At 43.4% G+C, this 25694-nt stretch overlaps 1 protein-coding gene and 1 long non-coding RNA gene across 3 annotated transcripts in view; one reads left to right on the forward strand and one right to left on the reverse strand.

The window, feature by feature from the left end:
* Positions 1-209: 209 nt before the first annotated feature.
* LOC114100551 (uncharacterized) lies at positions 210-2614 on the reverse strand. Of its 2 annotated transcripts, XR_003584090.3 has the most exons (4): positions 2502-2614; positions 2145-2360; positions 1078-1220; positions 210-575 (listed from the first exon to the last, which is right to left on the reverse strand). It is a non-coding gene; the product is annotated as an uncharacterized lncRNA (long non-coding RNA). The 2 variants fall into 2 exon arrangements; XR_003584089.3 differs by having other exon boundaries at positions 2145-2602.
* Positions 2615-12123: 9509 nt separating this feature from the next.
* Csnk2a1 (casein kinase 2 alpha 1) overlaps positions 12124-25694 on the forward strand; it is a 52648-nt gene continuing 39077 nt past the window's right edge. Inside the window, exon 1 of the mRNA XM_027945097.2 lies at positions 12124-12247. The gene's annotated coding sequence lies outside the window, so the exon portion shown is untranslated. The remainder of the gene's footprint in view (positions 12248-25694) is intronic.

Consider the following 25694-nt stretch of genomic DNA (forward strand, 5'->3'; position numbering starts at 1 on the left):
CAATGGTTATTTTCCATGTAAACACAATGTGCAGGAATTTGGTTTCATTTTTGAGGGTTTGGGGGTGTTTCGTTTTGCCTTGTTGGAGACAGGGTCTCGCTATGTTGCCCAGGGTGACTCCCCTGGACCTTCCAATCCTCCTGCCTCAGGATCCCAAGAAGCTGGGATTGCAGGTGTGCATCACCCCATGTTTGGGTTTTTTTTTTTTCCCCACTTTTAGTTACAATGCTTTTATTTTATTTTATTTTTTTATGTGGTGCTGAGAATCGAGCCCAGGGCCTCACACATGCTAGGCAAGTGCTTCACGACTGAGCCACCACCCCAGCCCAACAACAGGTTTTGTTTCCAATCTTTAATTGACTTTTATCTTTTAAAGAAGTTTTAGATATACAGAAAAATGGCACAGACACTAGCAGAGCGTTCCCTTAAATCTTCTCTCCCCAATACGCGATTTCTCTTACTGTTGACATCTTGCCTGAGTGTGGCCACTTGATCCACTTGATGAGCCAGCACCTCTGTGCCATTAACTCACGCCCACAGTTTACATCGGGGTTGACTCTTCGGATTGTAAGGTCCTGTGGGTTTTGATGAACTAATATTCCGTATCGACCATTTCAGAATCAGAAGGAAGAAGGTCACTGCCCTAAAAGAGCCCAGTGCTCCCCCTCGTCCTCCCCTCCCTCCCCTCTGCCTGAGCTCTGGCAACCACTGATCTTTTCATTATCTGAAGCACTGCCCTCTCCAGCACGATGTGTCTTGGCTCGGTTTTAGTACACAGTGACTCTGCCAGGACAGCGACCTGGGCACAAATTGGTGTCTTCGTCCATTCGGGTTGCTATAAGAAACTACCTCAGGCTGGGCGCAGTGGCACACGCCTGTCATCCCAGTGGCTCGGGAGGCTGACACAGGAGGATTGCAAGATCAAAGCCAGCCTCAGCAATTTAGTGAGACCCTAAGCAACTCAGTGAGACCCTGTCTCTAAACAAAATAGAAAATAGGGCTGGGATGTGGCTCAGTGGTTGAGTGCCCCTGAGTTCAATCCCTGGTACCCACCCCCCAAATAAGGAAATAAATTACCCAGACAAGGTGGCCTACAAAGTGCAGACACTTATTTCTTGCAGATCTGGAGGCTGGGAGGTCCAAGTATCGGCTTCCAGATTCACAGGTGGCTTCTCTGTGTCCTCACATGGTGGAAGGGGCGGGGAAGCTCTCTGGGGCCTCTTTCATATGAGTATAAATCCCATTCATAAGGTCCCCACCCTTGTCACCAGTCACCTCCCACAGGTGCCCCTCCTAATACCAGCCCCTGGGGGATGCATTTTGACACGTGGATTTGGGAGAGACAGGAAAATTCGGTCAATAGCAGTTGGGAACAAACAAGGCTTGCATGTGGCTCAGACTTTACCTAGAACCGTTCCTGTCTTGGACCACTGCAGGCCCACGGTCACAGTGCTCGGTTTGCCACGGTGGCACTCCAGAGCCACACCCTCTGCACTATTTAGTGCTGTTTTTTACATATGCGCCAGAACACTCGTACATTAATTTATTCTAAACTACTTCCATTTCCTTTTCTCCTGAATCACAATCAAGGCGCTGTTTATGTGGAGGCCATGTGTGTCAGCAGGTCATGTTGCTCACGAATTTCATTTTAGAAAAGCAAAGAAGCATTGCAGCCACCGTTACAGGAAGCACTGGGTCTGTGGGGTTTCAGCCCGCAGTCAGACCGCGTGACCACACAACGGCTGCAGGTGCTCACGGGATCAGTAAGTGACTTGCACGCAGGAGTCAGCGCCACGTGGGGCCAGAACCAAAGACAGCCCCAAGGGGAGGAAGTAACTGGGGGGAAAGTGGAAGGCAGAGGAGATCCCTGATGGGATCCATTCACCAGCCAACGTGAGGCCACCTGCGCCAGTCACCAAGCTACATGCTGGGGACAGCCAGTGGACGTCAGGCTGGCCAGAGGACAAGCTTTGAGCCACTCTGCCCCGACTCAGAGCCCAACTCTATACCCTAGCTGTGCAAGCTTCTATAAGCCACTAAACCTCTCTGAATATCTCTTCCTCCCCACTTCCAGCCTTGAGAATTAAAGCCATTTTTTTCCTGGACACACTGGGGACTCCTTCTCCTCTCTGGCTGAAACTCACCGGTTGATGCCTGCGCTCTGTGCTTGTCCCCCGGCAGTGGCACGTGGCTGGAGGAAAACACCACCATGTGGCCGGGTCTCACTTCATGTACAGGAAGGCTGGCCTCGAGGGGTCTTCAGTGCTGCCTGGCAGTCACCTGAGGCTCCTTTGGTCCCTCTGTTTTCCCCAAGCAATTCCTTCCCATCTTCTCACACCTCCTTCACCTTCTCCGCCGTCCTGCACCCAGATGAAGAGCTGCCTGTTCCTCGGGGGAGCTGCCGCAACCCGAGAGCCTGTCTCCCAGCTCCGCCACACAGCACCCACCCAGCACGTTGCACCCGATCCTCTGCCCTCCCTTCTGTGACCGCGATGAACCACCTGCACTCCAAGGTTGACTTCCCACAACACGAGTACTCTAGGGTCCCTCCTCTCCCCTGGGGACATCTTTCTAGCCACTCTCTCTCTCTCTCTTTTGCGCCATCAATTTCCTAATCTGCTGAATCATTCTCATCAGCACAAAAAGGCACTAATATTTCTAAATTTAAAAAATGACTCTGGGTTTGTGGCTCAGCGGTAGAGCGCTCTCCTAGCGCACGTGAGACCCTGGGCTCGATCCTCAGCACCACATTAAAAAATAAATTAAAAAATTAAAGGTATTGACAACTACAACTGAAAAAATAAAAAATAAATATTAGAAAATATTAGAAAAAAATTACTCTTGGGCCAGTTGCAGTGGTGCACACCTATAATCCCAGCAGCTCAGGAGGCTGAGGCTGGAGGATCGCAAGTTCAAAGCCAGCCTCAGCAACTCAGCAAGACCCTGTCTCTAAATAAAAAATCAAAAGGGCCAGGGACGTGGCTCCGTGGTTAAGCACCCCTGGGTTCAATCCTCAGTATGAAAACGAGAAGCAGAAAACTTCTCCTGGCCGCACTTTGCTCTCCATGTGCCAGGCCACCCTCCGTCCTGCCACAAAATCCCTCAAAATCTTCTCTGAACTCATTGCCACATTGTCTCAACTCCCAGCCCTTCCATTCTTTGTAGACTTGACTTTGACAAAAGGTCATCCATAGAAAATTTTTGAAATGGTACAAAGAATACTCAAATACCCACGATTTATTGTTTCCCCCTGAACTTGAACTTTCTACAGTAAGGGGCAAATATAATGTCCTATTATCCGTAAAAACCAATGGTTATTTCCTAAAATCAAGGTCATTCCCTTATAGAAACCAAAACCAGGAAGTTTTATATTGATGCAAAACTATTATCTATCTAACCAGTAGACCCTATTCGAATTTCACCAGTTGTCTCATTAACATCTTTTATAACAAGTGGGAGTGATATTTTTTACTGGTGTACAGCCTTACATTAGTTGTTTCCCTTTAGTCTCCTTAAAAGAACTGTCCCTTAGTCTTTGTATTTCATGAGTTCAGTATATCTGTGTGTGTGTGTGTGTGTGTGTGTTAGTACAGGGATTGAACCCAGGAGTGCTTAACCATTGAGCTACATCCCCAGCCATTTTTTTTTTTAATTTTTAATTTTGAGACAGGGTCTCACTAAGTTACTGAAGCTGGCCTCAAACTCATGATCCTCCTGCCTCAGCCTCCTGAGTCACTAGGATTATAGGTGTGCACCACGGTGCCCAGTGAGCTCAATATGTTTAACGAGCACAGGCCAGTGATTTTGCAGAAACATCCGCCACTTACTGTTGGTCTAATGCTTCCTCATGAGTCACTTAGACATTTTCCACAGAAACACTGACATGATGGCAAGTCCCTCTCAGCGAGCGCCTCATCCCAGGGGACATGCCATGTGGATTTGCCCCACTCTGGGTGGTGTCCACTATGGCCACTTGGGTGCTGTGTGTGCTGGGCTTCTCCGCTGTCAAGTTTCTATTTTAACCCTTGTGACGAGTAAGTGTCTTGGGGAGAGATGCTCTAAGACTCTGCAGACGTCCTGTCCTGTTTCTCATCAAACTTTAATCCCCTCTGCAGCATCCATTAGTGAATCTCTTCTGAAACAATTAGTACCGTGGTGGTTGCCAAGCGGTAATTGTATAACTCCTACTCTTCTGCATTTTGTATTTCACTTTCTATTCTTTAAAAAAGAGTCTATCCTGCCTTTCTCTCCTTTCTTCCATGCTTTTTTATTTTGTCTGCCCTCACTCTTTGTGTGTGTGTGTGTGTGTGTGTGTGCAGTACTGGGGATTGAAGCCAGGTTGCTCTACCACGGAGCCACATCCTCAGCCCTTTTTATGTTTTTATTTTGAGACAGGATCTCGATAAGGTGCTGTAGCTTATCGAGATGTAGCAGCAATCCTCCTGCCTCAGCCTCCTGAGTCACTGAAATTACAGATGTGTGTACTGCCCCCACCTCCATTTCTTACTCTCTTATGCTGAGAGCCATAGCCAAGTAGGAATGATGCATGGCATTTTGGGTTGACCCCTGCTCAGGGATTAGGGTGGCTCTGGGTTTAGGGTGGATCCAGCTGGGAATAGGGCGGCTGGAGGCAGTGTATTCGCAGGTAGTGTGAGTAGAGTGTCAGTGAGAGTTCGGGAATAAAGAGTTGCTGTTTGAATCTACAAGGCCTTTGTGGTGGCTCGGTTATTTTGTGCCCAGCCAGACTACGGCACTCTTAATTCAATCGCAATCAGATTTTACTCCCACCAGTCCACACACACCCTTTCCTGTCGAGGTAGCAGTGCATGTACTTTGGTACATCAATTCTCGGTTCTCATCTTCCTCCACCTTTCAGCAGCATCTGACACAGGGGACCTGTCCCTGCTCCTGGAGATGCTTTCTCTACTGGTTTCAGGACACGTGCTGGCTGCTCCTTCTCAGGCGCATTTGCTGCTGCCTTGTCTCCTAATGGTGCTGCCCCAGGGCTGGCCCCTCATCTCTGCCTGGACTCGCGCCCTTGCTGGCCTCACGCAATCTCCTGGCTTTAAAAGCCGTCTCTACGTTGATGACCCTTCATTAGCTGCTCTGGCTGCTGTAGCAACATGCCATAGACCGAGGGACTTAGACATCAGAAATTTATTTTCTCACAGGTCTGGAGAGTTCAAGATCAAGGTGCAGGGCAGGCTCCTAGAGACGCCTCTCTTCTCAGCCTCTGAATAGCTCCCTGCCCCCAAGCTGTCTTCACCAGCCTTTCCCTGGCTTGCACGAGGGCAGACAGTGAGTCCCAGTGGATTAGCACCCCACACCATAACGTCATTGAACTTTCTACCTCCTGTCTCCAAATACAGTCACATTGGGGGCTAAAACCGCAACATACGAATGGGCGGTGGGCATGATCCAGTATGTGACAATGTCCAAAGTCAGGTCTCTGGCCTGGGCCTCTCTCCTGGGCTGTCATACATCTAACTTCTGTCCAGGGCCAGCACCTGGCAGTCTGATGGTCACCTCAAATTTAACAAGTCCCAGGTAGAAGTGCTAAGTCTTCTCCCCGACTCCTGACCTGAAACTCCTGACCTGAAATGTTCCCTTCCTATAGTTCCCATCACTTATCGGCAAATTCCTTCTGCCAGGTCCTCAGGCCAAAAACTTTGGAACAATTCTAAATTCTTTTCTTCTCTCAAATACCTTATGCCCGACCTCTAGCAAATCCTCCTGGCTTTACTTCTGATATAACCCTAGAGTCTAACTTAGGTTAAAACCTTCACCATCCCTTGTCCAGATTACGGCAGTAGCCTCTTTCCTGGTCTCCCTGCTTTTGTCCTGTCCCCATCCATGTATTCTATCTTCAGTCCCTGCATAGATCCTATAAAAATGCAAACAAACAAACGGGCCCCGCCCTGCCCCTGGTCAAAACCCTCCCAGCCACCCAGATCTTTCCATCTCAGGACAGAAGCCAGAAACTCTACAATGGCTACAGGCTGTGCACGAGCCAGCCCCTATGTGTCTTGGGGACATTGCCTTCTTCTTGCTCACTTAGCCACCTCCTCTTCAGTCCTTCCTTAAACCCCTCAGGCGTGTCCCACTTCCTGAAGACCCTGTCTTTGCCCATCCTCTGTCCCCCTGGCCTGGGACAATCTTCTCCCACAGACCCCCAGGGCTCCCTGCCTCCCCGTCCCAGGCCTTTGTTCACGCTCCTCCCGCCCAGTGAGGCTTCACTACTGACCCCTGGAAGCTGCCGCGAGCACACACCTCCGCCCCATTTCCCCCATGGTGCTCATCAGCGCCTGAGATCCAGGAGGATAGGGGTTTTGTGTGTCCGCAGTTGTGCCCCCACTAATAACAACTCTCATGGAGCGTACTTTTGCTGTGTGCCGGAATATCTTAAAGGGATTTACTGTGTTCATTCATCAATCCTGACGAAAGCACTAAGAGGTGAGAGTAGCATTTAGTTATTGCTATAACCACGTTGCATATCTGCACCCCTCCCCGCCCCCCCCCAAAAAAAAAACAGCTCTGTGACTTGCAGAGGCAAATGTTGATCTCTCCCTGTCCCACCTCTGTCCTTTGGGTTTGGCTCTGCCGGGGTTGGCTCCAACTCAGGTCTCTTCCCTGTGTCTTCTATTCTTCTTGGACAAGCCTATCTAATGCTGGTTCCTGAAACTGAGACGGAGCATTCTCTCCCTACCTGTTTAGTTTCCTGCCATTTAAAAGAGATGAAATTCAAGAAAAACTACAGCTTATATTTTAATACAGACCACACACTAAAATACAAAACTACAAGACTCTTATCTCAGACCTGCCCACAGCACCTTCGATTGGTACTCTGTTTCAAAAGATATGGTGCCCCAAGGATGGACTCCTTCACGGCAAAGGAGGAGATTCCGTGGACAGCAACTGGAAACACGAGAGGCCTCGTTAGGCTAGGCTAGGACTTAAACATGGCCACTTCCACCTACATTCTGCTGGCCAGAGGGACTCACACGGCCAAGCCTAATATCAATGGGCAGGGAAGTAGCAACCACCGGTGCTTAGGGGCCTCAGTAGGCACCACTAAGGCATCTGATTTGCCTCCACATGTGTAATGCTATTTCTTCCTTCCTTCCTTCCTTTACTTTTCTCCCTCTCCCTCCCTCCCTGTCCCCCCACTCTGTTTTTCTCTCTTTTCGTGGTGGGGATTGAACTTAAGCCTCAAGAATGTAAGGCAGTGCTCCTTCACTAAGCCACATCCCCAACCCCGCCTTCAAATTTCTTTTTAACAGATGAGGAAACTGAGGCTCAGAGAGGTCAAATAACTTCTGCAAGTTTGTACTGCTCGTAAGTAACGGCTGGAATCCAACCAAGCTGGAGTCTCCCTATAAACGCCCCGTTCATCAGGCCAAAGGGTTTGGGCCTTCTCTGCAGGCAACACAATGCCAAGAAGGGAACAGGGTAGGAAGTCAACTTTCTTCCAGTGGCCGCCAGCCCGTGGGATGCACTGGGGAGAGGGGAGGAGCTCACTGGGGAGAGGGGAGGAGCCCCGAGGTAGTCGTGAAAGTTCCGGCCAGAAATTGATAAGGAGTGGAGCTGGGTGGTGCCAAAAGAAAAGAAACAAATAAATAAAAGTAAAAAACAAATAGAAAACGACAGAGACAAGGGACAAGGTGAAGGACATTTTAAAAACACTTTTATCTTCATGGAGTGTTAAAATAAAAAGTCATGTTTGCTATAAAAAATTCAAGCAATGCAAATGGATGCGTTGAAAGAAAAAGTTCCCTCCTCTTCCCCCTCTTCAAAGATAAGCTCCATCAACAGTTTGTGGTAAATTCTTCCTGAATCTTATCTAAAACTCTAGAACACAGATACATCGACTCATTTCTTTTTTCTTTTTTTAATATTTATTTTTTAGTTGGACACATCTTTATTTTTATTCATTTTTATGTGGTGCTGAGGATCAATCCCAGGGCCTTGCATATGCTAGGCAAGAGCTCTACCGCTGAGCCCCAGCCCCAGCCCTCTACTCATTTCTTAATGTGTTTCAACCAACCAAACTACTGTCTTGTTTCTTGCTTTTGGTTATGCCACAGTGTGTCCGAGACATCTTTCCATGGCAGGACCTACTGCTGTCCTCATCTCTATTTTTTATTTTTGGTACTGGGGATTGAACTCAGGGGCACTTAACCACTGAGCCACTTCCTCAGCCCTTTTTTGTATTTTATTTAGAGACAGGTCTTGCTGAGTTGCTGAAGGCCTTGCTAAGTCGCTGAGCCTGGCTTTGAACTTGAAATCCTCCTGCCTCAGTCTCCTGAGTCCCTGGGATTACAGTCATGGATCAGGGCACCTGGTTTCTTACTCTTTTTAAAGGCTTTGTCACTTGCTAACTGTATGACTTTGAGAAAGTCATTTAAACTCTCTTAAGACTTGGTATGCTTAATCTTTAAAATGGGGATAAAATGTACTTACTTTAACAGGGCTGTTGTGAGGATTAAATATGTTAATACATTGAAGGTATCTTATACAGTGGCTGACACACATTAACTGCTCAAAAACATTAGCCTGCTGGGGACAGTAATGCATACCTGTAATCCCAGCGGCTCGGGAGGCTGAGGCAGGAGGATCACTAGTTCAAAGCCAGCCTAAGCAAAAATCAAGGCACTAAGCAACTTAATAAGACCCTGTCTCTAAATAAAATACAAAAGGGGCTGGGGATGTGGTTCAGTGGTTGAGTGCCCCTGAGTTCGATCCTCGATACCAAAAAATATATACATATTTTTTTGTATATATGAGCTCTCCTTGCTGGGAATAGCTCCATGTTTAGCTGTACCATGATTTACATAACCAGTTCCATAACTATGATTACTTAATGTGAGATAATGTTTACAAATATGGCCACAAAAATTCCATCCTTTCTGGTACATGTGACTCTGTGAGATGACTTTGATGTTTTCTTCATCAAGAGATATTATCTATTTCTAGTCTTCTTGAATCTGAGCTGGCCAGTCTCCTGTGACTGGCTTTGATCAATAAAATGCAGTAAAGGTGATGCTGGAGCACTTGTAAGCCTGTGTCTTGAGAGGCCTTGCTGCTTTTCTCCTTTTCCTTTTGGAGTCCATCGTGTAAGGAAGCTCAAGCTGGTTGACTGAAGAAGCCACCTGGAGGAGAGCCAAGGCGCTCCAGCCGCCAGCCCTAGCTGTACTTGTCAACAAGGCCACACAGGACAGGTCAGGTTACTGACCTGCCACCTAACTGCGAATGCAGGAACAACCTCCTCCAGATGTGTAGAACAGAAAAGAGCCTTCCTGGCCAACGTGTCCAAGCTGCAAATGCACACAAACACAATAAATGGTTGTCACTGGAAGCCACTTTGTGGAGTGACCTGTTAAACAGCAACAGAACGCTGATACACTTAGGTTGTTAGTGCAGTGATTGAGACTCTAATGGCCCAGGTTGGAATGCAGGCTCCATCTCTGCTATGTGACCATGGGCATGGCCTGTAGCGTTGCTAAACCTGTTTACTCACTGGTACCATAGGATGCTTTGGGTTCCAATCTCATCAAATTGCTGTGAGGATTCAGTGAGATAAAGACTGGGTGTGTGTGTGGTACAGGGCCAGTCCTCCCAACGTCTTCACAACTGCTGCTGCAGTTATTGTTGTTTAAGGAAGACTAACCTGGAGGGTCAGGGAGAGTGAGTGTTAAGGGTAAGTATTCAATCCATGAGGTGGACACTGGGGACTGAGAGCCTCTTGGGACCAGAAACCCATGCTAGAGTAGTCTAGGAAGTGGCAGCAGTTGGGCAGCAACTGTGTTCTGCGTGAGTATGAAGGGATGTACACATATGTACAGGTGAGTTCTCTGAATGAGGTCATGGGTTAAGGTCAGAACGAGGAAGAAGAATGGACGCTGTAAGGGAACTTGAGACTACTGGAAAGGCATGAGGGTTAAGCTGAGGGAAGACTTCACTCAGATGAAAGCCCAGCTTCCTGACCATGACCTGAATGCCCTGGCCACCTCTCCTTCATATTCCCTATCCTTCTCCTTACTTACAGTGCTTCAGTCACCATGGCCCCCTTCAAACTTAGCAAGCTCTCTCCTACCTTGGGACTTTTATACTTATTATTCGCTTCCCCAAGAGAGCCCCTGAGCCACTCAAGCAAGAGTACTCTATTTCAGATGACTTCTCTGTTTCCTTCACCCTGCGTACAGCTATCTGAAGCTTTTAGTCTATTTCACAGCTACTTACTTTCTTCCTTCCTTGCATTTATTGCTACCTGAAATTATTGTGTTGATTCATCTGTTTACCTGTGCACTATTTCTCACTTTAGCAGGTGAGGAACTGGTATCTGTCTTGCTCATACCACATCTCTAGCACCTAGCTCCTAGCACAGTGTCTGGCAAGCAATCAACGACTGTGAGTTAAACAAACATGAATAAAAGTGGGGAAAAGGAAGCCATACTCCAAGAGTTAAGAGGATGGGCAGTCATTTCCTGGAAGAGGGTTTCACAGAAAACGTGGAATCACCTTGTATAACGTCTTCATTCCACAGGAAGGGAAACTGAGGCTCAGGGAAGAGGGATGGCTGGCTTTCAGGCCCCTAGAGAACAAATTTCTACAGAAACTGAGGCATTTGGGATTAAATGTCACAGACCTGAGTGGTGGATGAGGTCCAGAAAAGGTCAAGGCCACCCCTCTGAGGTCATCACTGTAGGTCTGTAAGCCACCACCATTCTCATTCTGTCTCTTTGAGATCAGAGGTGCCAGTCAGCTGAAAATCTGAAAGGCGAGCTGGGGAGGGTAGAGAGGCCCATTCCCGGAACAGGCATTTTATATTCTGAGGTAGCTGGGGATAATGGCTCTTACAGAAATAACCCAGCCTCTTCGCCCTCCTTCCAGCTCTCACACCTCTGCCCTCCCAAAGGTGAGGCTAACACTTGAATTCCTCTCAGCAACACTTACAGCTTTCACAGGGCCTGCAGGGAACAGGGTGATCATCAGAACCATCCCTGTCCACTGGGGGCTCACAATCTGTTGGAGGGAGCAGAGTAGGAACTTCAAGCTGCCAAGTGATGGTGCTTGGGTTTGGGGGAGCTCACGAGAGAGATCCCCAGAGGAAAAGCGCCCTGAAATAGATGAACATACAAAAATTACCCAGTCCATGAGGTAAGAATAACAGAAGTAACTGCCAGTGGAAAGGGTGGGAAGCAACATAGCCAAGTTCGAGGAACTGTTTGCAGTTTCAGTGAGTGGAAGCATGAGGGATTTGAGAGGGGGGCCGCTGAAGAGGAGAAAAGAAAGGAGTTTGAGCAAATGTGGAGGGTCTTGAATGTCAAGCAAGAGTTCGGTGTAGGTGTACAGAGAGAGCCACCAGAAATTTTTGACCAATGGACCAAGATCAGGTTTGCATAGTAGAAAGTGCCCTGTTTTAGAAAGGTGGCCAGGGCCTGAGAATGCGGGTAGGGTGCGGTTGGGGGGCAGATGGAAAGGTAGAACACCCTATGGGATTCTGGATGGGCAGCTCGAGGTAGGATCCCTATTGGAGGAATGAATTGAGCCTGGGTCTCTACAGGGCTACTATACTCTACCGGCCTCCTGCGCCATGCCCATCCTGACACCCAACTTTCGCCCTTCGTTTCAAACTCCAAGTCGGAGCAGAAAAAAAAGCTCTGCTGGAACCCTAATCCTAGACGTGAGGTCGGAGCAGGAGACTTCAGCTCCCAGGATGCTTCGTTCTCCAGCTCTGCAGATCGCGCAGGCTTCTTTTCCAGAAAGGAGGGGCGACTCGTAGGCTGGTGGGACTCGCCGGCTGGGCAAAGTGCACGAAACCTGGGGACCGCCATCTTCACTGGGAACAGACCAATCGCACACGGAGTGGGAAGTTCGTGCTCCTCTCTCTCGTCATTTAGTATGGATACTGAAATAAAATGCGTCTAGTCATTGGAAGCCTCGTTATTATGAGTTACACCGAGAATTCATCCCATTTTGCGCCTCAGTCTGGAACGGCACCCCCAGGAACACAATAGGACAGCCCAGCATGGCCGCACTCAGCCGGATTCCATTGAGGGCGGAGTCGGAAGCGGTCCCGCCCCGCCTCCCAGCAGGAGGGGGCTTCCGCTTCCGGCAGCGGAGGCTGCAGCCTCGCTCTGGTCCCTGCGGCTGGCGGCCGAGCCGTGTGTCTCCTCCTCCGCCGCCGCCATATTGTCTGTGTGAGGAGAGGGGAGAGCGGCCGCTCCCGCTGCCGCTTCCACCACAGGTACCGCGGGAGCCACCAGGCGAGGTCGCTGGGGGTTGGGGGTGGGCCCAGGATTGGGCAGCGGGGCGCGGCCGCCTCCCACGCTTCCAGCTGACTCCCGAGTAGCCCCGTCGCCTTCCCCTGCCCCCCCCCCCACACACACACCAGCCGAGGCCCCTGCAGTCTATAGGGGAGGCCCGGGGCCACCCCCAGGGCTGGAAAGCGAGGCTTGGGCTCAGAGGCGGATGTGAGGGTGGGAAATCGTTGTCGGACTCCAGTTTTTTGCAAGAGAGGGGTGCTGGACTGGGCGGAGGCTAGGGGGCAACTTGGAGGTGGGGTCGCGGGGGGGAAGGGAGCTTGAGGGGTGGGGCCACAGGGGGATGGTGGGGGAGGGTGTCGAGGGAGTGGTGCCTGCTGGGTAGGGTGGCGTAAAACCTCCGGGGAGAGGGGCAGCTGGAGTTAGGGCCTTCCTAGGGTCCCTCTGGGTGGAGCTGAGCTTCCCACCTGCAAACTGGGTGCGAGGTGGAAGGGTCCCTGGGCGGGCTTGCTGGGGAGAAAGGGAGATGGAGCCGTGAAGTGGAGCAGAACGGGTGGAGTTGGGGTTAAGGGCTACTTGCCAGCCTGGGGGGAAATCAGAGTTATGTAGAACGAAGGGTTGGCTAAGAGTTACCTGTGTTGGTGACCTTTTGAGTCAGTAGGACTTTTAAATTTTGTTTCTTGTTTATTGCAGTGTTGGACCATATCTAGGCTAGGCAGGTGATGGGTGGAGCTTCTGTAGTTTGTTTTGGGGAAGCAAAGTCAAGAGTCAGGGGAATTGCTTTGTGGCTTTTGCTTTTGTGGCAAGGGAAAAGGTTCTGAAAAGGAGGTGACAAGTTATTTGGGAAGACTTGATTACCTTTTAAGTGCTAAATTGTATGAGAAGGGAACTTGGGGGGAGGAAATGAAAATAAAATTAGGAAGGGAAGATTTTTTTTTCCCCCAAGATCTGAAGGCCTCATTCCATTTAAGGAGTGCAGTATAGGCCAGTGCTTAAGAACTAGACTTCTAGTTTCCAGATATCAGGGCCTCTGTAAGCCTCAGTTTTCCTGTCTGTGAAATGTGGATGATACATCCTAGCTTAAATTTATGGCAAGGAAATAAATTAGATAATTTGTATCAAGTGCTTACCACAGTGCCTGGAAGGCAATAAGAACTCAACAGTTCTTACTGGACACTGTTATTAAAGGGCGTACCTGGTATATTTGGGGTGTCTCCTGTCTAGATAAAGTTTATTCAGAAATCTGACTTCAGAAACTATCTTTGTAGTTACTGTGAATCAGTTGACCTAACTGGCTTCATAGACTTGGGGCTGAAGTTCCCGGACCAATACTGGTTCTTTTCCATATCCTTTGGAAAAGTTCACCTGCTTAAGTCTTACCAGAGCAGGTTTGTCCTTCTATGACTTAGAGATATTTGACTTTCATTTGTTATTGGAGGAGGGTATGTGATTTGAAGAAAGAAGATTGGATGTTTATTTAGATTGGTTTTATCATTTGGTTACAGAGTTCAGTTACCTCATGACAACTTTTCTTTAAAAGCTAGAACAACAGGGCTGGGGATATGGCTCAAGTGGTAGCACGCTCGCCTGGCATGCATGAGACACTGGGTTCAATCCTCAGCGCCACATAAAAACAAAATAAAGATATTGTGTCCACCTAAAGCTAAAAATAAATATTTGGAAAAAAAAAAACTAGAACAACAAAGCACATATGCCTAATTAATTAATTAATTATTTTTTTAATGGAGAACAAGAAAAGCAGAGTACATATTTAAGGGGGAACATGGGTCAGTTTCTGAATTATTGTGGGATTGCCATGTTGTTCGAGGATGAAACAGGTGCAACTTCTTTTCCACAAGGTGCTTTTAGTTTTCCTGTTGCTTACACGCACGCACACACACAAACACACTCTTCCAGGATGAGACTTCGCTTTTATTTAAATATCTTTAAATGTATACCTTTACATCACATATGCTTAAAAGGGTATTTTGTTTTGTGGTGCTGGGGTTCAAATCCTGGGCTTCATTCATGCTAGACAAATGTACTGCCACTGAACCATATCCCCAGCCCTGAGATTTTCTTTAGAAAGTGAGTTTAAAGACTTACATCGGGTTTCGGTTTATAGTTGGCAGAAATGACACCCTCACCCTGCACGATGTCCATACTTTAGTCCCCAGAATCTGTAATTAAGTTATGTTACAAGGCAGAAAGGACTTTGAAAATGTAACTAAAGAATCTTAATAGGACCTCACAGTGGTGGCACACACCTGTAGTACCAACTACTGTGCAGCCTGAGTCAAGTGGATTGCAAGTTCAAGATCAGCCTGGGCAACTTTGTGAGGCCCTGTATCAAAATTTTTAAAAAGTGGGATTGGGCCTGAGATTGTAACTCAGTGGTAGAGCACTTGTCTGGCATGTGTGAAGAGGTTCACTCCCCAGTACTGCAAAAATAAACAAATAAGAATCTTAAAATAGGGATATTATTCTGGATTTTCTGGGTAGGCCCTGTCTAATCACATGAATCCTTTAAGGCTCAAAGAACTTTCTCCAGCTGGATCAGACAAACATAAGGGAAATCCAGAAATTTAAAGCATGAGAGGAACTGTATTTGCTATTGTTAGATAGAGTCACATGGAAAGCATAAGAAGGAATGTGGGCAGCCTCTAGTATCAGCCAGTGAGGAAATGGAAACCTCAGTCCTACAACCCTGGGAACTGAATTCGGCCAACAACCTAATGAAGTGAGAAGTGTATTCTTCCCCAGAGTTTCCAGCAAGGAACAGCTTTGCACACACCTTGATTTTGGCCTCAGAACTCTAAGCAAAAGATCTAGAAAAACCTACCCAATTTACAACCTGCAAAATATGTGAATTAATAAAATTGTGAGATTTTAAATCACTACCTTTGGGATAATTTGTTATAAAAATAATGGCACACTAGTATAGATTTTTGTTATTGGGAATGGGGTACTATTACCTAAAAGTGAAGTTGATTGTGGGTGAAGTCTGGAAGAATTTTGAGGATCATGGTAGAAAAGACTTAGAACAGACTGTTGGTAGTAATTTGAATGTTAATGACTGCTGGTGAGGGCTCAGATAGAAGTGAGGTACCTGTTGTTGGAAACTGGCAGAAAGGCGGTCCTTTGTATTTACAGAGTGGCAAATAAGCTTAGTAAAATTGTATCCTGTGGTTATACGGAAGATATAATTTGTTAGAAATAAACCAGATATATAGCTGAGAAGATTGTCAAGCAGAATATTGAAGGTGCAGGTTTATTTGTGGATGTCTAAGAGAGTAAACCTTGTGAAATTCATGTAAAGCCCCCTAGATTCTTGATAATTTTATGCCAGCAGAAACAATGCTGTCTTCAATCAAAAGAGATGGAAATTAAATAGGATTGGTAGACCCCTCCCAAATTCTGACAGGAAGAAAGTGGAGAAAACTATTCACATACTTGCACGTGAATGTGCTGCTTTTTCATAAAAAAAGAAGGGTGACTCACAGGTGGAACCAGGAGCCCAGAGGGGCGGAGCTAAAAGGCTCAGAGGATTTTTCCCAGGATATAAAATAGAATTAATTTTAAAATGACTTTGCCAGTTTTTTTTAATGCTTTATTGTAGATGGACACAATACCTGTATTTTTATTTATTTTTATGTGGTGCTGAGGATTGAACCCAATGCCTTACATGTGCAAGGCAAGTGCTCCACCATTGAGCTACAGCCCAGCTCTGAAAATGACTTTGAATGTGTGGCTCTCTTTCCCCTTAAATTTTCTTCAGTTGAACTAGAATGCCTGTGAGGTTATTCTATACCTGTCTCATTATAGTATGTTGGAAATAGATAACCTTTAAAAAAATAATGGCCCAGGTATTGTGCTTAATTTTATTATATGCAGAATGTCCTATACCTGAATTAAAGGATGAGAATTGGGACTGTCTGAATTGATAAGCTTTAGATGAGATTTTGGGACTTTGAGTTGATGCTGTAGTGATATGAGACCTTTGGGAAGCTTGGGATGGGATGAATGTATTGCATTTGGGAGAGATTTGAATCTTTGGATGTCAGAGGGTAGATGGTGGTAGGCATTATGCCTCCACACCAACTCCCATCCCTTTGTTTTAATCTCTGGAATCTGAGCATGTTATGTAGCAGAAGGAACTTTATGGGACCTTTAAGCTTAAGGATCATAAAATTGGAAGATTATCTTGGATTTTCTTAGTGGGTCTAGTCTAATCACATGAGCTCTTAAAAGCAGATCACTTTTTCTAGCTGGAGTCAGAGAAATAGACAGAAGTTAGAAATTTGAAGCGTGAGGAAGACTCAACCTGCCCTTGTTGGAGGGGGCTACATGAAAAGTATACAAAATGCAGCAGTCTCTAGTAGCAAAGGTCAGTCCCGTTTGACAGCCGCAGAGAAATGGGGACCTCAGTCCTTCAACCACAAGGAAGTAAATTCAGCCAACAACCTGAATGAGCAGGACAGAGTGTCCAATGATGACTGTAACTGGTGAAAACCCTGGTTTGGGGGCTTTCAGAACCCTAAACAGAGGACCCACCTAAGCCCACCTAACTCTGGCTCTAGAAACTGAGATAATAAATTTGCGATGTTTTGTTTGTGGTAATTAGTTACAGCAACAATAGAAAACTAATACAGGGCCAGGCATGGTGTGCATACCTGTAATCCCAGCGATTCTGAAAGCTGAAGACAACAAATTGAAGGTAGCTTCAGCAATTTAGCAATATCCTGTCTCAAAAAGATCTAGGGATGTAATTCAGTGATAGACTGTCCTAGGGTTCAGTCTCTGCTACCACCAAAAAGGGTAAAAAAGCTAATGCAGGGTTTTGTGGGTTTTATTTTAGAATTTTAGAATCCAGAGCACTTTGGTCTGAAAGTCTTCACAGAGTATAATGCCAGCAGTGCATGAGGCTGAGGCAGGAGTATCCCGAGTTAAACACCAGCCTCAGCAACTTAGCATGGCCCTGTCTCAAAAAAAAATTGTAGGGGGGGAACTGGGGATGTGGCTTAGTGGTTAAATGCCTCTGAATTCACTCCCCAGAACCACAAAAAAAAAAAAAAAAAAAAAAAGACTTCACAGAAAAATGGTGTTGAATAAGGCCTCTTCCTTAATGTTTAAATATTCCATTACTAGATTCAGTTTGAAGGAGATAGATGACTAGATTGGTAAATATAGATTCTAGAACTCTGGCCCATTTTGGTAGGATTTTTATAAATTGGTGATTTTTCCATGTCTGTAATAAACTTATTGTCTAAACAGCATAATTACTTCCTTAAATTTTGTTACTTGGTTAAATAGTAGGTTTATATGACCTAATGATGCATTTTTAGAGGACGTGGAAATGGGTAATATGTTTTTAAGAATTAATAGCCAGTTATACATTGATCTATATGTTGTATTTTCCACCCTACCCCAGCTTGATGTTGTAAGACCTTTTCTCCCTATCACTGTCATTTGGGGTTAAAAGTCAGATTTAGGAAGCATAACTACATAATGGAGCTTCTAGATTTTTTTGTCCTATTTAATTTTTAGCACTGGGGATTGAATGTGGGGATGCTTTACCACTGAGCTACATCCCCAGGCCATTTTATTTTGAATCAGGTTCTAAGTTGCTGAGGGTCTTGCTAAATTGCTTAGGCTGTCCTAGAACTTGCTGTCCTCCCATAGACTGCTCAGTTGCTGGGATTATAGGCACATACCACCATGCCTGGCTGAGTTTCTTTTAAGAAAAATCTTTTGTTTTTGTTCTTTAATAGTATCCTGTTAATTAAATTCATAAAATGTGGTCTAACTAGACCTTAGATCGTGGAGGAAATGAGATTATAGGCGTGCACTACCATGCCTGGTTCACTTTTCAGAAGCATTACTTAAGACTAGTTACTTTCTCTGTCTTTTTCTTAATAGGGTCATTGTAAGGATTAATGGAGATTATATATATATATATATATATATATATATATATAAACACATTTAATATGTTACCTAACACATAAGTGTCTCCAAAATACTAACTGTTTATAACATTTATGATAGCTGTTTTGACAACTGTACAGCAATTTTTTTCATAAATATTACAATTTGTATGAGTTCAGAAACTGATGTGATTTACCATTGAATGAAGTAAGGGCTTTGCATTTTCAGGTAATAATAAATAGTGCTTATAATACTTGATTTAATGAGAAACTGGATTTGATCCTTGGTCTGTCACAGTTTACTGGGTGACCTGGGCCAAGTTTGTTTCATAGGAGTATTATTGTGTTCTTACATCTAAATTTCTTTGGGCTCCTAAGATGAATAATTTCAAAAGTAGCATATAATTTAGTTATTTTTTAATAGAAATCTAGGCCAGCCAGCTTTTCAAATGAAGAAATTCCCCTAGGATTATTAAGGAAAAGTGGCTGCTGTCATTGTAACAAAGGATATATTTGCCTTGGGTTAAAGACAATGGGTAGTTTTCTTGTGTGTGCTTTTTGTGTGCTTCGGAGTAGAATTCAGTAGACTTAGTATACACACAGTCACATGTAGTATACCTTTTTTTTTTTTTTTTTCTTCCTTTTAATGGGAATCAAGGATTGAGCCTTTTAAAAGTTTAGGGTAAAATAATTCACAGTATTACAAGATAAAGCTTAGGAGTGGCATTTTCTGGGTCCTACAAATTCTGTATCTTCAGCCTTAGACATAAAAAAACCTACTTAGCAACAGTTGCTATCATGGGAAAGCTTTTTTTTTTTTTTAACATTAGTGATGATAATATTGTCTTGCATAGAAAATGTTATCTAAAATGAGGGTTTTGTGTTTAAATAACCAGGTTTAGGTTAATCTTTATAATTTTGTATGTTTATCATCTTAAATGCCCTTTATATTGGCTGTTCTTTTTACACTTTCTGCTCTTGTGGGTTTTTCTGACAAGATTTTTATTAGCTTAAACATTTTAGTTTGCTTGGAATTTTTCTGAAGTTATGACTAATGTTCTAATGGGCATTTCTCAATTTAGCTATCTCTCTAATGTTCTAAATTTTAAGAAAACCACCCTGTTATAAATGAATGGGTAAATTATTTTCTAAAACAAATTGCGTCATTGTCAGAAAGTACAAAATAGCCATTGTTGGCTATTGGATTTATAACCAGTCAAAAGATGTTCATTCAGCAGGTCCTAAATGCCTGCTGCATTTCTTGCAGGTACTGTGCAAAAGATCTCCAGATTGTCCCTGCCCTCAAACTCACAGTTGACATTTTGTCAGATATATTTTGCCACCACCTAGTAACATTTGAAGGTGTTGTCTCAATGAAAACTCCTATTTACTTTGTGTCTTGGCTATACTTTCTAAAACAGCTACAGAAATGAAGGGGTGAGGATGGGAATGGGATCAGGAATTAGTTGAGATGGCCAATGGGTAGTAGAAGGCAGCGGGATAGTGGGAAAGATTCGGGAGTTGGGGGAAGCTCACTTAACCTCTCAAGCGTGGTTTCTCATCTCTGCGTCAGTAACTTATATTCAGTTTCTTCATCTATAAAATGGGGTTTAGTGTTTCCTACCTCAGGATTCTTAATGAAGATTAATAATAAAAGCACCATCTAATATTATCATCTCAGGATTACTGTGAGGATTAAAGGAGATAATTTATAAAATGTCTGACCCAATTAGTATTTGTTCTTTCCCTTCCCTGTCAATGAAGACACTGTTTATTGCTGAGGCTGCTCTTTATTTTCATTTTCTGCTACCAAGCATTCTTAGTTTTAATGAGACTTTTGACTTGTACTTCCTGTTTCTGGTGTGGCCTGCTAGGTGGGTGAGGTACTTAATTGCTGATTAGGGGTGGATCTGTATGTAATTCAAGACCAGTGTAGATTGCTTTAGTTACTCAGGTACTGTGTATATTGCCAGAGGGTATATTGATTTGATGAGTCTAGGATCCTCTTGATTCTAAATAGACAAGTTTTTGTCTCAAATTCAGGATTAAGTTCTAGGTTTGCTCTATAGATGTGGGGTCAGAAATTATTTTCTCTAGTACTTTAGTCTGATTTGGGAATTGTTTGAATATCATGTGATAGGGATATGTTTGCAGGAGGACTTCTTCCTGCATTAACATCTTCTCTAAGTCCTGCTCACTCAGATAATCCACTTAGTTTAGTTTGCTCTGGTTGCTGTCAGTTTTTTTCCGTGTGTGTGTGTGTGTGTGTGTGTGTGTGTGTGTTGGTAGTGGTGATTAAACCCAGGGACTCTGCTAAGCATGTGCCACAATCCTAGCCTTGCTCTGTATTTTTAAGTTATAAATTCCTTGGAGTAGGAATTTACCTTTATTAGTACTTATAAAGTGTGTATTTATGATCATATTGAATAACTATAAATGACCATTTGTACTGGAGTTGTTCTCCCATCCTTTTTTAAAAAAATAAAACAGACTTTATTGTCTGGCATTTAAAATAGTAAGTATTCAAAAGTGCATTTTTCTATATAATTTATTGTGAGATTATCACTGTCAAATAAAATGCTTTCATCATTTGCTTGTATTTATCTGTGCCTGACCAGTTCATTTTTCCTTCCAAAATGTTGCATGCCACACTTAAGGCCATGAAGAATTTTCAGAAACTGCAACTAAGGACTTCACCGTATACCTGTAGCTACTTATATGCTCTTGCTACATGTAGTGTTTTTTTTTTTTTTTTTTTTTTTCCACAACCTATCTCTTGACAGTTTTTGGGAAACTTTTACCAGGATGACTTTCATACATCTTAAAAACTCATAGGATTTGTTGCACCTTAAAGAAGTCAACACCAAGGCCCATAGATCCTGCCAGCTAGCTAGTATGGGGAGGGCATATCTTGTGCCCCTTCCTCTTTCCCTGTTCCCCTTGGCAGTCTCACAGAAAAGCTTTTCCATCTTTTATTTTATACAACTGTGGCCTGGTGACCAGCTTATAGTGTTGGATTTAGTAGAAAGAACCTGTTTGGGTCTTGAGTTCAAAATCGACCTAGGTTCAAATCTCACATCATCGGTTAGTGATCCTGTGGTTTGGGGCAGGTTTTTCAGCTTTTGAACTTGTTGACTTCTAAAATGTAAGTATGTGCTGTGTGCAGTGGCACTCATCTGTAATCCCAGCACATCAAGAGGCTGAGGAGGAGGATCTCAAGAACAAAGCAAAAGTGAGGAGCTAAGCAACTCAGTGAGACCCTGTCTATATAAAGTACCAAATAAGACTAGGGATCTGCCTCAGTGGTCGAGTGCCCCTAAGTTGAATCCCCGGTATCTCCAAAAAATAAAAAATAGAATGGAAGTATGCCTCTCATCTGGTTGTAAGAGTCATTCATATGGTAGCAGTAATTATTAAAGACAAATCCTGGATTACGCTTTTGATTACTCTAGGTCTGAAAGTTCTTTTGGTTCCATTGGTTTGGGCCATTGGAATAGTTTCACATTATGACTTTTTTTTGCTTGTGTTGCCTGATCAAAAGGTACAGTATGCAGATGATGATTTCTGTCATTTATTATATTTTGTATTATAGAAGACAACGCTAACTTCAAATTTTAGGATAGAACTGTGTTAACCAAATCAAACTGCTTGGTAATGCCTCACTTCATTGGAAAACCTTCCATTGTTGCTGTGTCATCTATGTAACATCGATACTTTGATCCTTTGATCCTTCTGACTTAAAAGTAGAGAAATGAAATTTTCACACAGAGAGCCCAGACACTTAACGTTTTTTGTTTTGCCTTACCTCTTGGTTTATATTAGAAATATTGTATGTATTGGCTTTTAAAATAAGACTTTTGTATACTTCATAGGTAGGAATAAAAATAGAAGCCCCAGTGATATGAAGGATCATAATCTCTTAAAAGTTAAGTATCCTGCAGGTTCACATAAGCAGAAATGTCATAAATTCAGGATTTATTATGGATATTTATATTCCAAATTTCAAAGAGCTTAATAGAACCATGGGGGAAAAAAAACCTTATTATCTTGACTTTGAACAGGTTGTTTTCTTAATTCAGTGTGCGCCTGTAGTCTTGGAATTTGAAGGCTAAAAGAGTCAGGAAATTGTCAGGGAGCTAGTTATTAACCTCTGGAGATATATTTTTATTCTCAATTTATAAATCAAAGCAAAACTTTTCTCTTTACATGGCATTAGTTTGATATGTGAGGGAAAATGCTATTGGCCATGATTACTGATAGCATTAAACATCTCAGCTTAAATTAAGACAGGAAAAGAGAATCAGTATTAATTGGAGGAGCATATCTGGCAAGGTGGCCTGCAACTCTGGAGTCTGAGTCAGGAAGATTGCAAATTCAAGCCAGCCTGGGCAACTTAGTGGAACCCTATCTTGAAATAGAATTTGAAAATAAGGATCGTGGCCAGGTGCCGTGGCACACACCTTGTAATTCCAGCAACTTGGGAGGCTGAGACAGGAGGATCACAAGTTTGAGACCAGCCGCAGCAATTTAGTGAGGTCTTAAGCAATGTAGGGAGACCCTGTCTCAAAAAATAAAAAGGGCTAGGGATGTGGCTCAGTGGTAAAGCGCCTTTGGACTAAATCCCCTGTACCCGCCAATAAAATAAAGTAAGGGTTGGGGATGCAGCTCAATGATAAGAGTGCTTGGCTGGTGTGCATGAGGCACTGGGTTTGATGCACGGTACCATAAAAAAAAATTAAGTGGGAGGGGGAAAACTTCATTTACTCATGTATATTTTTAATTGTAAGGTTTGTTTATTTATTTATTTTGTAGTGCTGGGGTTTGAACCCAGGGCTTTGTGCATGCAAGGCAAGCACTCTACCAACTGAGCTATATCCCCAGCCCCACGTTTTATCCTATTTACTTTTATACTATTTACTTTTATCCTATTTACATTATCTTATTTACTTTTTACTTACAAGCTATGGTTTGGAGGTCTACTTTGTGATTGATGTTTTGTTTTTGTGCTGGTGACCTTCCAGACCTTCTGGACTATACTTGGAAGTGTAGAAGGTGATTGCATGTGTGTTGAAATAAAGGTGATTATGAAATACTGTTCTTAACCTCTTCTGCATGGGTTTTGACTATTCAGGTTAGGATCTCCACAAGTTATATAAATCAGAATTTCTTAACCAGTATACTTTAAATGAGTTTGAAATGAAATGAAATGCTGGTCCTTTAAGACCTGGTCATTTGTGTGAGGTACAGTGTCGCCACATGATCTAGATCCAGAATATTCTTGATCATTTACTCCAGTGTCCATACAAACAGTAATTTTTTTTTCTCTATATCATGACCTTTTTAAAAGGCTGAAAGCACTGATTTAGAAGGTTCAGTAATTGGGTGTCTTAACAGTTTTTAAGATTCAAGGGATCACTAATCTGAATCTTGGCTTCAGGTTTAGAAAAGACCATTTTCAGGTATCTCTCTAACTCTGAAATAATTCTTTTTTTTCCACAAATGATTCAAGGAATTTTTTTTTTTTAAGATTAAATGATTTAATGTTGGTCACTTGTGAAGAAATTCAAGTGTTTGTTGTTGTTTTGTTGTATGAGGGATTGAACCCAGAGGTGCTCTACGACTGAGTTGCGCCCCACTCCTTTTTATTGTTTAATTTTGAGACAGGATCTCACTAAATTGGCCATGCTGGCCTCAAAACTTGTGATCCGGTCAGGGGATATAGCTCAGTTGGTAGAGTGCTTGCCTTACATGCACAAGGCCTTGGATTCAATCCCCAGCACCACCAAGAAAAAAAAAAAAGAGAAAAAACCTGTGATCCTTCTGCCTCAGCACTCCAGATCCCTGTAAAGGCGTGTATCACTATGGCCAGCTCAAGTTCGTATTTTCTTAAGCAGTACTGTGAGGCAAAATAAAGTTAGCTTCTGTAAAACTTGTCCTCACCTGACTCTAAATGCCACTGTATCTTTCCTGAAGCTGACATTTTGTTAATCATTCATCAAGCTTGGGTCTGGCACTGGAATATAACTTGAAGCCTACGCTACTTTGTCTTTTCTTCCTTTGGGAAAGGATGAGATGTACTTACTTTGAGCGACTTAATTTTAAAAAATATTTTATGTATATCATCAAGTTAACCTTTTAAAATGGATCTTTTACAATGTTAAAAATGTACATTTCCTGCCTGGGGGTGTAGCTTAGCACATGATTAGCATGTGCAAGGCCCTGGGTTTAATTCCTAGCAACACACACACACAAAAGCTGATTAAAATGTGCATTTCCTGTTTGTCTAAGTGGGTAATTCTTTTTCTTTTTTTAATGGTTTACAGATTCCTCTAAGCCTGTAATAAATTTTTCCTCAAAATGTATGTGCACATGCACTTTGTATACATTTTCAGGGAGTTTATGGCCTCTGATCTTATTGATGAACTTCCATTTTCAGTGCCATATCTTGTAGTCCAGACAATTATTTCACCTTTTCATTACTTTTTAAATTTATTTATAAATTTATATATATAGTATAGAGCAAAGATTGAAGCTCAAGTGTCTTCAAGAATCAGTCCAGTAAGATAAATGAATAGAGTTGTCCAGGTTTACTAACAGCATCTCCAGTGGGTGGGTTTTAAAAGAGCCTGTTGTTAGGGGCTGGAGTTGTGGCTGTATGATAGAGCGCTTGCTAGCACGTGTGAGGCACTAGGTTTAGTCTTCAAAATATGTTTTTTTGGTTGGGGATGTGGCTCAAGCGGTAGCGCGCTCGCCTGGCATGCGTGTGGCCCGGGTTCGATCCTCAGCACCACATACAAACAAAAGATGTTGTGTCCGCCGAAAACTAAAAAATAAATATTAAAAAAAAAAATTCTCTCTGTCTCTCACTCTCTCTTTAAAAAAAAAAATATGTTTTTTAAAAAAATGCCTATTGTTGAATAGGCAAATCTCAGCAGATCTGATTTTTGTCAGTGCAGGAGGGAAGAATTCATTATTGCTAGACAGGTAGACCTCCCCACCTTTCACCTTCTTTCCTTCTTTTGACAAACTAAAAAATAAACTGTTACTTTTTTAATACTTATGAAAAAAAAAATAATATATAATTCAACTGAACAGGTTATTCATTTTTTAAAAACATGAAAAACTCTTACACAAATATTTAATAGCAATATTATTCATAGTTATTATAAACAAACATAGTTAATATAAACATTATTCATAAGCAAAATGTGATTTACCCATATAGGATTCAGCCATAAAAAGGAATGGACCACTGATAAAATGAAAGAGGTCAGACGCATAGATTTGGGGCTTGCTGGTTTAAAGGTGATAAGTCTAAAGAGGGACTGACATAGGGATTCATATGGTATATTTAGCTTTAAAAGCTAGCTCACTGTTTGCTCCCCCAGTACCACCCTATTTTCTATCTTTGGCAAGTTAATACAACCCACTCTGTTAGCCCACGTATTGATCACCTGCAGGGAGAATGGCTGTCTTCTGTGTAACCTACCTCCTGGACAGTAAA

This window comes from Marmota flaviventris, chromosome 2, assembly GCF_047511675.1.
Source record: "Marmota flaviventris isolate mMarFla1 chromosome 2, mMarFla1.hap1, whole genome shotgun sequence".
NCBI classification, from domain to species: domain Eukaryota; kingdom Metazoa; phylum Chordata; class Mammalia; order Rodentia; family Sciuridae; genus Marmota; species Marmota flaviventris.